The 12,279-nt window shown below is 44.6% G+C and overlaps 1 protein-coding gene across 10 annotated transcripts in view; it reads right to left on the bottom strand.

Moving 5' to 3' along the window:
- DLGAP3 (DLG associated protein 3) overlaps positions 1-12,279 on the bottom strand; it is an 827,688-nt gene that overhangs the window by 308,034 nt on the left and 507,375 nt on the right. The gene's annotated exons all lie outside the window — the stretch shown is intronic.

Below are 12,279 nucleotides of genomic sequence, written 5' to 3'. Positions count from 1 at the left end.
CAAATAAAGGATTTTTTTGGTGATTGTGTTTATTGCTTATCACTTGCAAATTAGTAATGGGGGGAGTCTCATAGATGCCTCCCATTACTATTTTAGTGGCAGCTGTGAGCTGTTATTAACCCCTTTTACCCTACCACCGCGCTAGAGCAATCGTGATGGGCCAAGTAAAGTTCCAGAATTGTCGTATCTAATGGAAGTGACAATCCTGGGCGGCTGCAGGCTGATATTTTGAGGTTGGGGGGACCCAATTAGCATGGGTCTTCATAGCCTGAGAATACCAGCCCCCAGCTGTTGGGCTTTATCATGGTTGGGTATAAACATTGTAGGGGACTGGGCATCATTTAAAAAAAATATTTATTTAAATAATTAAAAAAAAGCCGCTTGCAGTTCCTCTTATTTTGATTCCCCCTGCCAAGATAAGCGCACAGCTAGGGGCTGTAGCCTGTATCCATACGTTTTATTTGTGCTAGGTATCACAATATGGGGGAACCCAATGCCATTTTTTTTGTTTATTTTTACAGCAATATAGACACACACAGACAGCATTTCTGATTGAAAGCAGACACACTGTCACAAAGGGTGAGGGTGCATCTGACTGCAATCAGTCAGAGACACGAGGACTGCCAGTGGGTGGGGGAAAAAGTGAATATGCATGAGGTTAATGAGTGGTCCTGAAGGTAGGTATAAGCGGCCCAGAAACAGTGTACAGCCGCACAAGAGACTCGGTAAGTATGATACACCTGCTTTTCTCTTTTTTTATTTTCAATTTGTTTTTTAATTACCTAAGTTGCTGGAACCAGACCGATACTCTGAGTTTCCTGAGAACTCGGGCCTAGGGTCAGTGCTCGGGTACAGTTGGACTTTTACAGTCCGGGTTCACCAATCCCTACGCATAAACAATTATAATATGATGTAACTTGTCTGGGTAATTTAAAGGGAATCTGACAGGTGCAATATGCACTTAGAATGAGCAGTTCTGGGTGTGTATTGCTAATCCTTGCCTAACTGTCCCTGTATACACTAGCATAGATAAAGGGATCTTTAGAAAAAGTATTTCTAAAGATCTTTTATCGTATGCTAATGAGCGTGGGGACTAGTCCCAAGGGCATTATATCCCCCGACTACTTCGCTCTCTTAACATGTTAGTACGCCCGCAGGAGCGTACTAACATGCTATTCAATGTAGTGTCACCAGCGGTGACGCGTGTACTTGTGCTCACTGTCTCTGCTCTTCTGAATGCCCTGCACTTCCAGTCATGCACCCATAGGGGTGTACTAACATGCTATTCAATGTAGCGTCACCAGTGGTGCTGCACGTACGTGTGTTCTCTGTGACCGTGCTTCTGAATGCCTGGCACTTCCGGCATGACTGGAAGTGCGGGGCATTCAGGAGAGCGGAGACGCTGGTGACGCTGCATTGTATAGCATGTTAGTACGCCCCTGTGGGTGTACTAACATGTTAAGAGGGCGGGCGGACTGGTTAGAGGATATAACGCCGAGGGGACTAGGCCCGCGCTCATTAGCATAAGATAATCTGCCCCAGCCTTGTTCTCTTTAAATAACGTGCCCCATCCTTGTCCCAATTCTGTAGTAATGTGCCCATCCTGTAGTAATGTACACCCTCTTGTAGTAATGGGCTAAACCTTGTCCCCTTTTACTAGTGTGCCACATCCTTGTCCCCTTTAACTATTGTGCCCCAGCCTTGTCCCCATTCTGTTGTAATGTGCCCATCCTGTAGTTACATGCCCCAACGTTGACCCCATCCTGTAATAATGTGCCCCATCCTGTAGTAATGTGCCCCCTCCATGACCCCATTTACTAATGTGCCCCATCCTTGTCCCATCCTGTAGTAATGTGCCCCATCTTGCACTAATGTTTCCCATCTTGTACTAATGTGCACCATCATCTATTAATGTGCCCAACCTTTTGCCTTTTACTAATGGGTTCATGCAGGTCCTCATCTTGTAGTAATGTCCTTTGTACTGATCCTCCTGTTTTAGCAATGTCCCATCCTGGTCCCTTACTGTGCCATTCTAAACACTCACACACACACACACACAATAGCAATGACCCATCCTGGTCAGTTATTGTGCCATTGCACACACACACAGACACACACCAAAACATTCCTCTCACCTGTCCTCCGTTTCCTCAGCATCCTCTTCCCTGCTTCTTGGGGCCCGTAGGCACGAGTCCCCCTTGACGATCGCAGCTGCTGTCAGCGCTTCATCTAAAATTCTGATGAACATTTTACTGCAGTCGCGCAGTCATGCTTTTTCTGCCGGCCAATCAGATGCAAACAGGTGACATCATATGCATCAGCTGCTTGCCTCTGATTGGCCAGTGGCTGCCATAGGAATAGTACAGAGAGAGCTTGACTCTGCGCAGCACTGGTAAAACATTCATCTGAAATAAAGCATTGAGCAGTGACATCTGCGGCCCCTGCACTGGCCGGGCCATTTGCGGGCTACAAGAAGAAGTCCGAGGGGCCGCATGCGGGCCGTGTGTTTGAGACTTCTGCTTTGTGCAGTTATTCCTTTTCTATGCTCAGTATACAGAGAATGTATTTATTTTGCTTACAAACTTACTGATTGTTCTGTATAAATTGTAATGCATAGGAGAATTTGCATATTCTATGACCCTTAAAGTACATTTTCCTTAGGATAAGGACAGCCACCTAGCAACAGCTGAAGGGTACAGGTGACTACTTGCTGAATAACTTGTGGCACTGTGTATGCATTTGCACTTTTAGGCAATGGCTTGGTCAGGGCAGATTAAGTGCAATGACAGAGTGAAGGCACAAGAGTCAACAAGTGTCAACACGTGGACCACAGAGTGAAGGCAAAAGAGTCAACAAGTGATATGCATCTCTGGGAACTCCTTCAAGACTGTTGGCATACCATTTCCAGTGACTACCTCTTGAAGCTCATCAAGAGAATGCCAAGAGTGTGCAAAGCAGTAATCAAAGCAAAAGGTGGCTACTTTGAAGAACCTAGAATATAAGACATATTTTCAGTTGTTTCACACTTTTTTGTTTTAAGTATTTCATTCCACATGTGTTAATTCATATTTTTGATGCCTTCAATGTGAATCTACAATTTTCAGAGTCATGAAAATAAAGAAAACTCTTTGAAAGAGAAGGTGTGTCCAAACTTTTGGGTCTGTACTGTGTGTGTATATATATATATATATATATATATATATATATACATACATATACATACAGTGCCTTTCGCAAGTATTCGGCTCATTTGAATTTTTCAATCTTTTCCCACTTGAATTTTTCAATCTTTTCCCACATTTCAGGCTTTAAGCAGAAAGATAAAAATTTTAATGTTATGGTGAAGAATCAGCAACAAGTGGGACACAATTGTGAAGTTGAATGAAATTTATTGGTTATTTTATACTTTTTTAAAAAATAAATAACTGAAAAGTGGGGCGTGCAATATTGTTTGGCCCCTTTACTTTCAGTGCAGCAAACTCACTACAGAAGTTCATTGAGGGTCTCTGAATGATCCAATGTTGTCCAAAATGACTTATGATGATAAATATAAGCCACCTGTGTGTAATCAAGTCTCCGTGTAAATGCACCTACTCTGTGATAGTCTCAGGGTTCTGTTTAAAGCACAGAGAGCATCATGAAGACCAAGGAACACAACAGGAAGGTCCGTGATACTGTTGTGGAGAAGTTTAAAGCCAGATTTGATTACAAAAAGATTTCTAAAACTTTAAACATCCCAAGGAGCACTGTGCAAGCGATCATATTGAAATGGAAGGAGTATCATACCACTGCAAATCTACCAAGACCCGGCCGTCCATCCAAACTTTCATCTCAAACAAGGAGAAGACTGATCAGAGATGCAGCGAAGAGGCCCATGATCACTCTGGATGAACGGCAGAGATCTACAGCTGAGATGGGAGAGTCTGTCTATAGGCCAACAATCAGTCGTACACTGCACAAATCTGTCCTTTATGGAAGATTGGCAAGGAGAAAGCCATTTCTCAAAGATATCCATAAAAAGTGTTGTTTAAAGTTTGCCACAAGCCACTTGGGAGACATACCAAACATGTGGAAAAAGGCGCTCTGGTCAGATGAAACCAAAATTGAACTTTTTGGGCACAATACCAAACAATATGTTTGGCGTAAAAGCAACACAGCTCATCACCCTGAACACACCATCCCCACTGTCAAACATGGTGGTGGCAGCATCATGGTTTGGGCCTGCTTTTCTTCAGCAGGGACAGGGAAGATGATAAAATTGATGGAAAGATGGAGCCAAATACAGGAACATTCTTGAAAAAAATCTGTTGGAGTCTGCAAAAGACCTGAGACTGGGACAGAGATTTGTCTTCCAACAAGACAATGATCCCAAACATAAAGCAAAATATACAATGGAATGGTTCACAAATAAACGTGTTCAGGTGTTAGAATGGCCAAGTCAAAGTCCAGACCTGAATCCAATCAATTGAAAATCTGTGGAAAGAGCTGAAAACTGCTGTTCACAAACATTCTCCATCTAATCTCTCTGAGCTCGAGCTATTTGCAATGGCAGAATGGCAAAAATTTCAGTCTCTCGATGTGCAAAACTAATAGACACATACCCCAAGCAATTTGCAGCTGTAATCGCAGCAAAAAGTAGCGCTATAATGTATTAACTTAAAAGGGACGAATAATATTGCACGCCCCAATTTTCAGTTATTTATTTTTTAAAAAAGTTTAAAATAAGCAATAAATAAACTTCCCGTCTGGCGCTGACCTGTAGTGATCTATGGAGCCTTATTCTGAAAACGAGGCTCCATTGGTTGGAGTAAAGATTTGGCGGACATTGTAGGACCACTACCAAATGTCTTATGTCCGATCTTCATGTTTGTTTGTGTGATAAATAAATTGGTGAACGAGGGATAGTGCGGAAGAGTCTTTATGTAAAAATACTATTTTTTCTGTGAGTGTTTTTTTAACTTTACACACACTAAATTAGTAATGGGAGTGTCATATAGACACCTCCCCATTACTAACTCGGAGCTTGATGTCAGCTGACAATTCACAGCTGACATCAACCCCCCAAAATATTACTCCAATTGCCACCACACCAGGGCAATCGGGAAGAGAGCAAAGCTCCAGAATTGGTGAAATATAATGTGATGCGCCAATTCTGGGGCAGCTGTGGGCTGCTATTTTTAGGCTGGAAAGGGCCCCATAGTCATAGCCCTTCTCAGCCTGAGAATACCAGCCCGCAGCTGTTTGCTTTAACTTGGCTCGTTATCAAAAATGGGGAGGACCCCATGCTATTTATTAAAATTATTTATTTATAAATTAAACCAGTCTAAGAACACTCTTTAGTGCCACGTGAAAGACACCAAAGGCTGCAAGTGTAAAATCTTGCTTATATAGCTGCTCTAAATCCACTCTCCCTGAACTACACTGTACCAAGCATCTCACCACAGGCCTCATATAAGATCCAATGATGCGATGTGGCTGGTCATTCACACTATTGAAATGCTAGTGGGATCATAGCTGATTCTTTTTGTGAGGTAAAACATTTCCCTGCCTGTTTATAAAAAAATGTTTTATCTGCTATTTGAATTATTTGCTATAATGTTTGTATACATTTTTTCCTTCTTCCCTGGCCCAAGATATGTGGTATGATCAGATCATATCTCTGTATAGTCAGATAGTCAGAATGAAAGAAAAACCCACAATAGTCACAGAAATAACTTGAATCTGACAAAAGTAATAATAAATAAAAAAAATCTATGAAAATGAACAAATGAAAGTCACACATTGCTTTTCAACCAAGCCTCCACAGCATTTTTCAAATAATAAAACTCATGAAATAGGCCTGGACAGAAATTATGGTACATCTGATAATAAAGTGACAAAAGGGACATGATAAATCAAGGTGTGTCCACCAGTTAGCATCACAGGTGTCTACAATCTTGTAATCAGTCAGTGGGCCTGTATATGGGTCTACAGATACTCACTGTGCTGTTTGGTGACATGGTGTGTACCACACTCATCATGGACCAGAGGAAGCAAATAAAAGAGTTGTGCCTGCCTTCCTTACTACTTTGGTAAGCTCTATACTGGGTGTTGGTTTTGTGCTGTGTGGTTATGTTTCAAGTGTAGCTGGTATATTGATCTGTTCAGCTGCTGACCTTCCTGGCTGCACTGTTTTGTTTTAGTAACCCCTTCATAGCACTAACCACGCCAGTGAGCTACAATCGATTAAATTGATGTGATTTTGTATGCAGCCACACCTGGGGAATCAATCACCCTCCATGTCTTTGTAACCTTCTGTATACTGACTTTATATCCATACCCTGTATTTTACTACTGCCTGTTCATTAAAGAATCTTTTATCTGCACACTTGTGCTTATGACTACTTCATTGAATTTGTGGCTATGAGGTATGGAGATACTTTGGCAAAATGAATGACTTCTATTCTCTTTGTTTACATATATGTCCCCAGAAGTCTTTGCTTCTCACCATTGTTAAGATCCAATTTCACTGTTCTACGTTTTTCATGTTATTACAATGTTGCGGTGACCAATAAAAACATAATTTTGGTGTTTTAAAATATTTTTTTCCGTTACTAAGTTTACTGATCCGATTAATTTATTTTATATTTTGATAGATCGGGCATTTGTGAATGCGACAATACGAAATATGTGTTTTGTTTTATTTATTGTTTTATTTACAATAGGGCAAAAAGGGGTGTGATTGGAACTTTTGGGGTTTTTTTTTTCAAATATTTTTTAAAACTTTTTTTTACCTTTAATTTACTGGTCCCATTAGGGGACACTGTCCGATCGATTGTGCTCCACCATGGCTCTGTGCAGCACAAATGCTGATCTCCTGTGAACGCTCAGCCGGCGTTCACAGGAAATTTGTCGTGACAGTGACAGGGTCATCAGCTGACCCCCAGCTGTCATGAGAACCCATCAGTAGAGCGGAGAATGGTGTGCTCCCTGCACTGTCAGAGTTTAGCAGGGCAATCTAACTATTTAACACTAACTAGTTGAAAGATGTGAGCTCGCATTAAAGTCAGGGACACGACCAAGGACACACCAATACATCCTTGGATGTGAAAGTGTTAAGAATTAAAATGGTTTCTCTGAATAAATTGTAAACAACTATTTCCTTGTAACATTTCTTTTCAAAGTAGTTTTAATTTTCATTTTTGAACATTATTTTTCCTTTAGAAGGTTAGCTGGAGTGAAGGACCCAAAATAACTAAGTCTTCAAGGCAATTTAATTGCATACTTTAAACAGCTACTCCTCAACATTGAAATTGCAACACCAAGTAGGAAAAGTTGTAGAGTTATGGAAATCACAGGATTGATATACATGTTAATGATATGCAAATGATGAAAAACTAGAGCAAAATTTTCAAAACATCTCAATTTATTCAGTATTGAGTATGAGCAGTATGCACATAAATACATGTAATTATAACCAAGCATTCTATCAATGAGGGTACTGGCGATTGTCTGAGGAATGCTCTGCCATGCTGAATACAATTGGTCCCACAAATAATCAAGATCCACTGCTGGCAGCTACCTGGGCAAATGGCAACCAATGATGTCCCAATATGCTCTACTGGAGAGACGTCCAGAAACACTGAAGGTCATGGTAGCATGTTTCTGCTATGCAGATTGTCCACAGTAGCAATAGCAACATGCTGCCTGTTGTTATCATGTTGAAAAATGTATCCTGGGCATTTTGAAGAAGTGACCGCACCTCTTGGTTCAAGATCAAATAAATGTAATGCTAAGGTGTTAGTGTACCTGAAATTAAGACTAGAGTGCTCCATCCTAGGTTATAATTCCAGAGTAGGACCATGTAAAATTCCCTCTTGAAGTCCTCTACATTGCATTGACGGTATGTGTGCCGCCCCCGCGTCAGCAGCCTGCCGCCGCTGCTCGGGTCCGGATCCTAGGTGGCTCGAGGGGTCTCCGGACTCGGGGGTCAGGGTTGCGTGGCCACTCGAAATATAGGGGGTTATTTACAGGGGATTGTTTGGTCAGTTTGTGACGCCACCCGTGGTGCATGGTAAGATGGAGTACCACCGCTGCAATGGGGAGTACCTGGTGGCGATGGTGTGGGCAGCCAGATGTTTAACCCCTCCACGGGTAGGGGGAATTCCCCTGGACTCGATGTTGGTGACGGGAAGGTGCCGTTGGGACGGTCAGGGTTCACTTAATTACTCACTCAGTTCAATAACGCTGACACCAACAACCGTGGTAAACCAAAGTTCTTGATATCGCTGCAGCAAGGAGGGAGCACGCCTGGATCCCGTGCCCGTTGGTGTTGCTTGTTAGCCTGTGGCATTTTCCGTGGCACCTTACTTCTAACTGGTCCCACTAGCATAGAACTATCGGGTCCCGCTCACCAGTGTGGCTAACTGGATGAGCTTGCTCTGAGGGTTCACGCTTGGGATTTTCTGGACTATGTATTGGGAAAGTCCTATCCCCCTCATTGCGCTAGTACCCCGATTTTGGAGCGTGTGGAGAACGGATCTTAAAGGCTCCGTCCTCGTCGGGTAAATTGTCAAGACGCCTGAAGCTCCTTCCTGACCTAGGGTTCACGTACCCCTTCGTGCCCTGGTCCCTGCCCAGTGATGGCACAAGGCCACCGGCTGTCCTCCTCGACAGTCCGTGCCCCTTGTCACGATCCCCTGCAACCGGGGTCCATCTCCTACCAGACCCAGACCAACGTCTGCCACCTAGTAGCACAAGGAGCCCACCTCCTGACCTCCTCTCACTTCCACCTCCAACACTACACTGACTGTCTACTCACACTCCTGACCTCCCCTTAACCAACCCCCCAAGTGGGCGACCCTATTCCCTTCAGGTCAGCCACTGGTGAGTCTGGTGGTTGTGGTGCAGAGTGTTCCTAGGATTTTGATTAGCTTATTCTTGGCAACACCAAAGGTCAGGGATCTGTAACCAAGGAGGAGGTGGATATTGTACAGGAGGGCAGATTGCACAATACCCTGTGAGGTCCTGATAGGCCAGGGTGTCACATTTGATCTTTAGAGTAATCTTGCGCTAACACTGCATCCAAGACAAATGTAGGACTTATTGTTGAAGTGGACAGACCTCCATTCTAGCTTCTGCTGCCATCTTGCTCTGCACCATGATAGCCTTTAGGAGCAGTTGCATAAGGTCAATATAACACTATATGGTTTGTAGCCAAATGTAGTTCAAACGCATTTTGAGTGTTTGTATAAACAATGCTTGATGCCTTATGTTTGATATATGTCGTAAAATTTCACTTGCAGTACAAAATAGATTAATCAGGGAACAAATGGTTTGGGCATTTCTCCAAAGTGTCTCGAGCAGTTTTTCAACACAACAATGCCAGGCCTCATGTTACTTGTGCTACTACTGTATGAGCAGCCTGTTTGGCCTAAACTTGCAATCATGGCCTGCAGCATCTCCAGCTTTTATCCCATCAAACACATCTGGGAAGTCATTGTTCGGCAACTGATGATTTGCATTCTTAAGTATATTCAGTATAGTAGAACATTCCTCAGACAAGCCTTATTAACTTCACTAATAAAATGTGCCATGGTGGCTCAGTGGATTGCACTGTGGTCTTGCAATTTGGGGATCCTGGGTTCAAATGCAAGCTAAGGCCAGCTTATGTAAGAAGTTTGTATGTTATTCCTAGTCCTGTGTGGATTTTCTCTGGGTTCTCTAGTTTCCTCCCACACTTCAAAGACATATTGATTAAGAATTTAGATTGTGAGCCCCAATGGGCAGAGTGTTGCTGATTTATGTAAAGTGCTATGGAATTAATGGCACTCTATTAGTGGATACTACTATTAACTGCATTAATGTCTGTGTGTAATGCTCATTCTCAATACTGATGAAACTGACGTTATGAAAATTTTGTTTCCATTTTTTCATCATTTCCATCTCATTAACATGTCTATCCAGGTTGTGATTTTCAGTATTCCACAACTTTTGCTTCTGTTTGTCACAATTTCAGTATTGAACAGTGAGTAAATAGGATGTATGTTTAGCACCTCAGTAGTCCTGGGAGCCACTTTAGCGTTGTTCTCATCACTGGGAGCAATGCCATGCTTTGAAACAGTGGGGAAATCTCTGCCGGGTACACTAACATGCAACACTACTTCCTTCTTCAGACAAGTAGGGGGAGCTCATAACCTGTGTTGAAGGGAGCCTCTCTTGACATACTGACTTGGAGGAGGGATTAGTGAGTAACAGGAAGCCAGACCTCAGAACAGTAGTACAAAGCAAGAGAACGGTCACTGTCTGAGAGCTGCAATCCAGCTTTCCAGGACCGAGTGCATAGAGCGGGATACCGGCATCTCAGACGACTGGGTGCTAACGGTCCAGTAGTAATGCCGGAGGGCAGAGCATTCTACCTCTTCTGGCCCATCTGAAAGCCGAAGGTGAAGTGGCAAGAAAGAGCCCGGGGTCGCTGCTTCAGAGTGGGCCTCAGTACTGGCTCTCACTACCGTTCAGACGGAAGATACAAACACACATAAAAAAAAGAGGCTTCAGCTTCAGGCCACAGCGACCTACACCTGTGCACAGAAGGAGGCTTACAACTACCAGACAGAGAGAAATCCTACTGCTGCTTCCAGGCGGACCGGGCCACTAACTCCTGGACTACACTGAGTACCAGTAAAAGGTAAAAGGAGACTCCAACCTGTGTCGTCCAGTCCTTGTTGTCACCCTCAGTCCTGCATCCCCAACCTATTACCCCATTCTACCATCATCAGATCCCTGGGGCTTAGCTTAACCTGCGGGAAGCAAGACCACCCTAGCTGCAGTGACATCTGCCCCATAGGACAGCGACAGCAGCGGCGGCTGTTACTTGTCCGCGTACCGCAGGTGGCATCACGATAAGAGACTTTCCTCACCATTACCTCCATCCTTCCCATCATCCTCACCTTCCCATTCCTGTATGTCTTGGGGTCACGAAACTGGGCTAGGCCACTCCGTGATGGCGCAGAGTGACTGCCTCCCCGACTCGGCGATGAGTCGGATTAACCCCCTCGATCCCAGGGTGTTACATTTGGCGTCACAAACAGGATATTCATGCCCACAACCGCAGGTACTGTGTGCCATTACGAACTGTGTGAAATCTACTTTTTTTATTAAAGTGGCGCCCGCCATTACTGCGCAGCACAGGAAGAAAAAGGCGAGAAGAGAAAGCCCACTGCAAAAGCCATTACAAGTTAACCCCCGCTTCTCTGAATGAGTGATGAAGCTGGCTGAGGTTAACCAAGGGTGAGGGAAGAAGTCTAATCAAGACAAGGAACCCGGCTGCCATAACCACCGCAGCAATGGTGATGCCACTTTTGCCTTATATACCGGGAGGGACATGGCTGCTGCAGTATTCCGGGAAGTCGCGTGACTTAAGTGACTTCCATGAGAGACTGTGTGATTTGATTACTGTGTACCCCCTTGATGAGAGAAAGAGGGCAAAGATCCTGATTGGACAGCTAACCGGTGAGGCCCAGCAGGAGGCTAAGTCTTGGATGGACATGGATAAAGGGACTGTAGAGCAAGTTATGGCGCAGCTGAAGAACGCCTTTGATACCCACACAGCCGCAGAGCTAAAAGTACAATTCTTCAGATGCAAGTAAGGGGTGCAGGACAGTGTACGGGACTACACTTTGAACTTTCAAGAGGCGCTGAGGGCTGTGAGGCAAGCGGACCCTGGAGGTGTGAGTGAAGGACATCGGCAGCTGACCAAGCAGTTTATCGGGGGGTTCTTGTCTCCCGATTACCAGACCCAGCTGTGCATCCTGGCCCTACAGACCCCTGACCTGGACTTTGCCCAATTCAAGGACCGGGCCCTTAGGGTGCTGCAAGACACAGCTTCGGGTGTTACAACTCCTTCCCGACTACTTGCCATCACATACCCGGAGGTGGCGCCCCCACCTGGACCCTTGCGGAGACGGATGCCCAGAGCCTGGGAAGCTGTTCCTCTGCAGACCTGAGGCTCCAGGTCCACTAGCTAAAATTGTTGCCACCCTAACCAAAGCTTTACAAATGCTGCAGATGACCTCGCTGCCTGCGAACACCGGGTTGCCCATCTGCTCGGACGATGCTTCCAGTGAGCGAAGGGAAGAACCCCTTGGTCGAAGACGGACCGGTGATCGCTGTGACTCTGCTGGGCGGCCGAACTGCCGCCGCTGTAACAAAGCGGGGCACCATACTCGGGACTGTCCTCTGGATCCTCTGGTCCCTGGAACCAGTGTAACGCCTGCCTGGATCCACAGACTAAGATGGGCT

Source organism: Anomaloglossus baeobatrachus, chromosome 2, assembly GCF_048569485.1.
Source record: "Anomaloglossus baeobatrachus isolate aAnoBae1 chromosome 2, aAnoBae1.hap1, whole genome shotgun sequence".
NCBI classification, from domain to species: Eukaryota; Metazoa; Chordata; class Amphibia; order Anura; family Aromobatidae; genus Anomaloglossus; species Anomaloglossus baeobatrachus.
The sequence above is the reverse complement of the archived record's forward strand: the minus strand, read 5'-3'. Positions and strand labels throughout refer to the sequence as shown.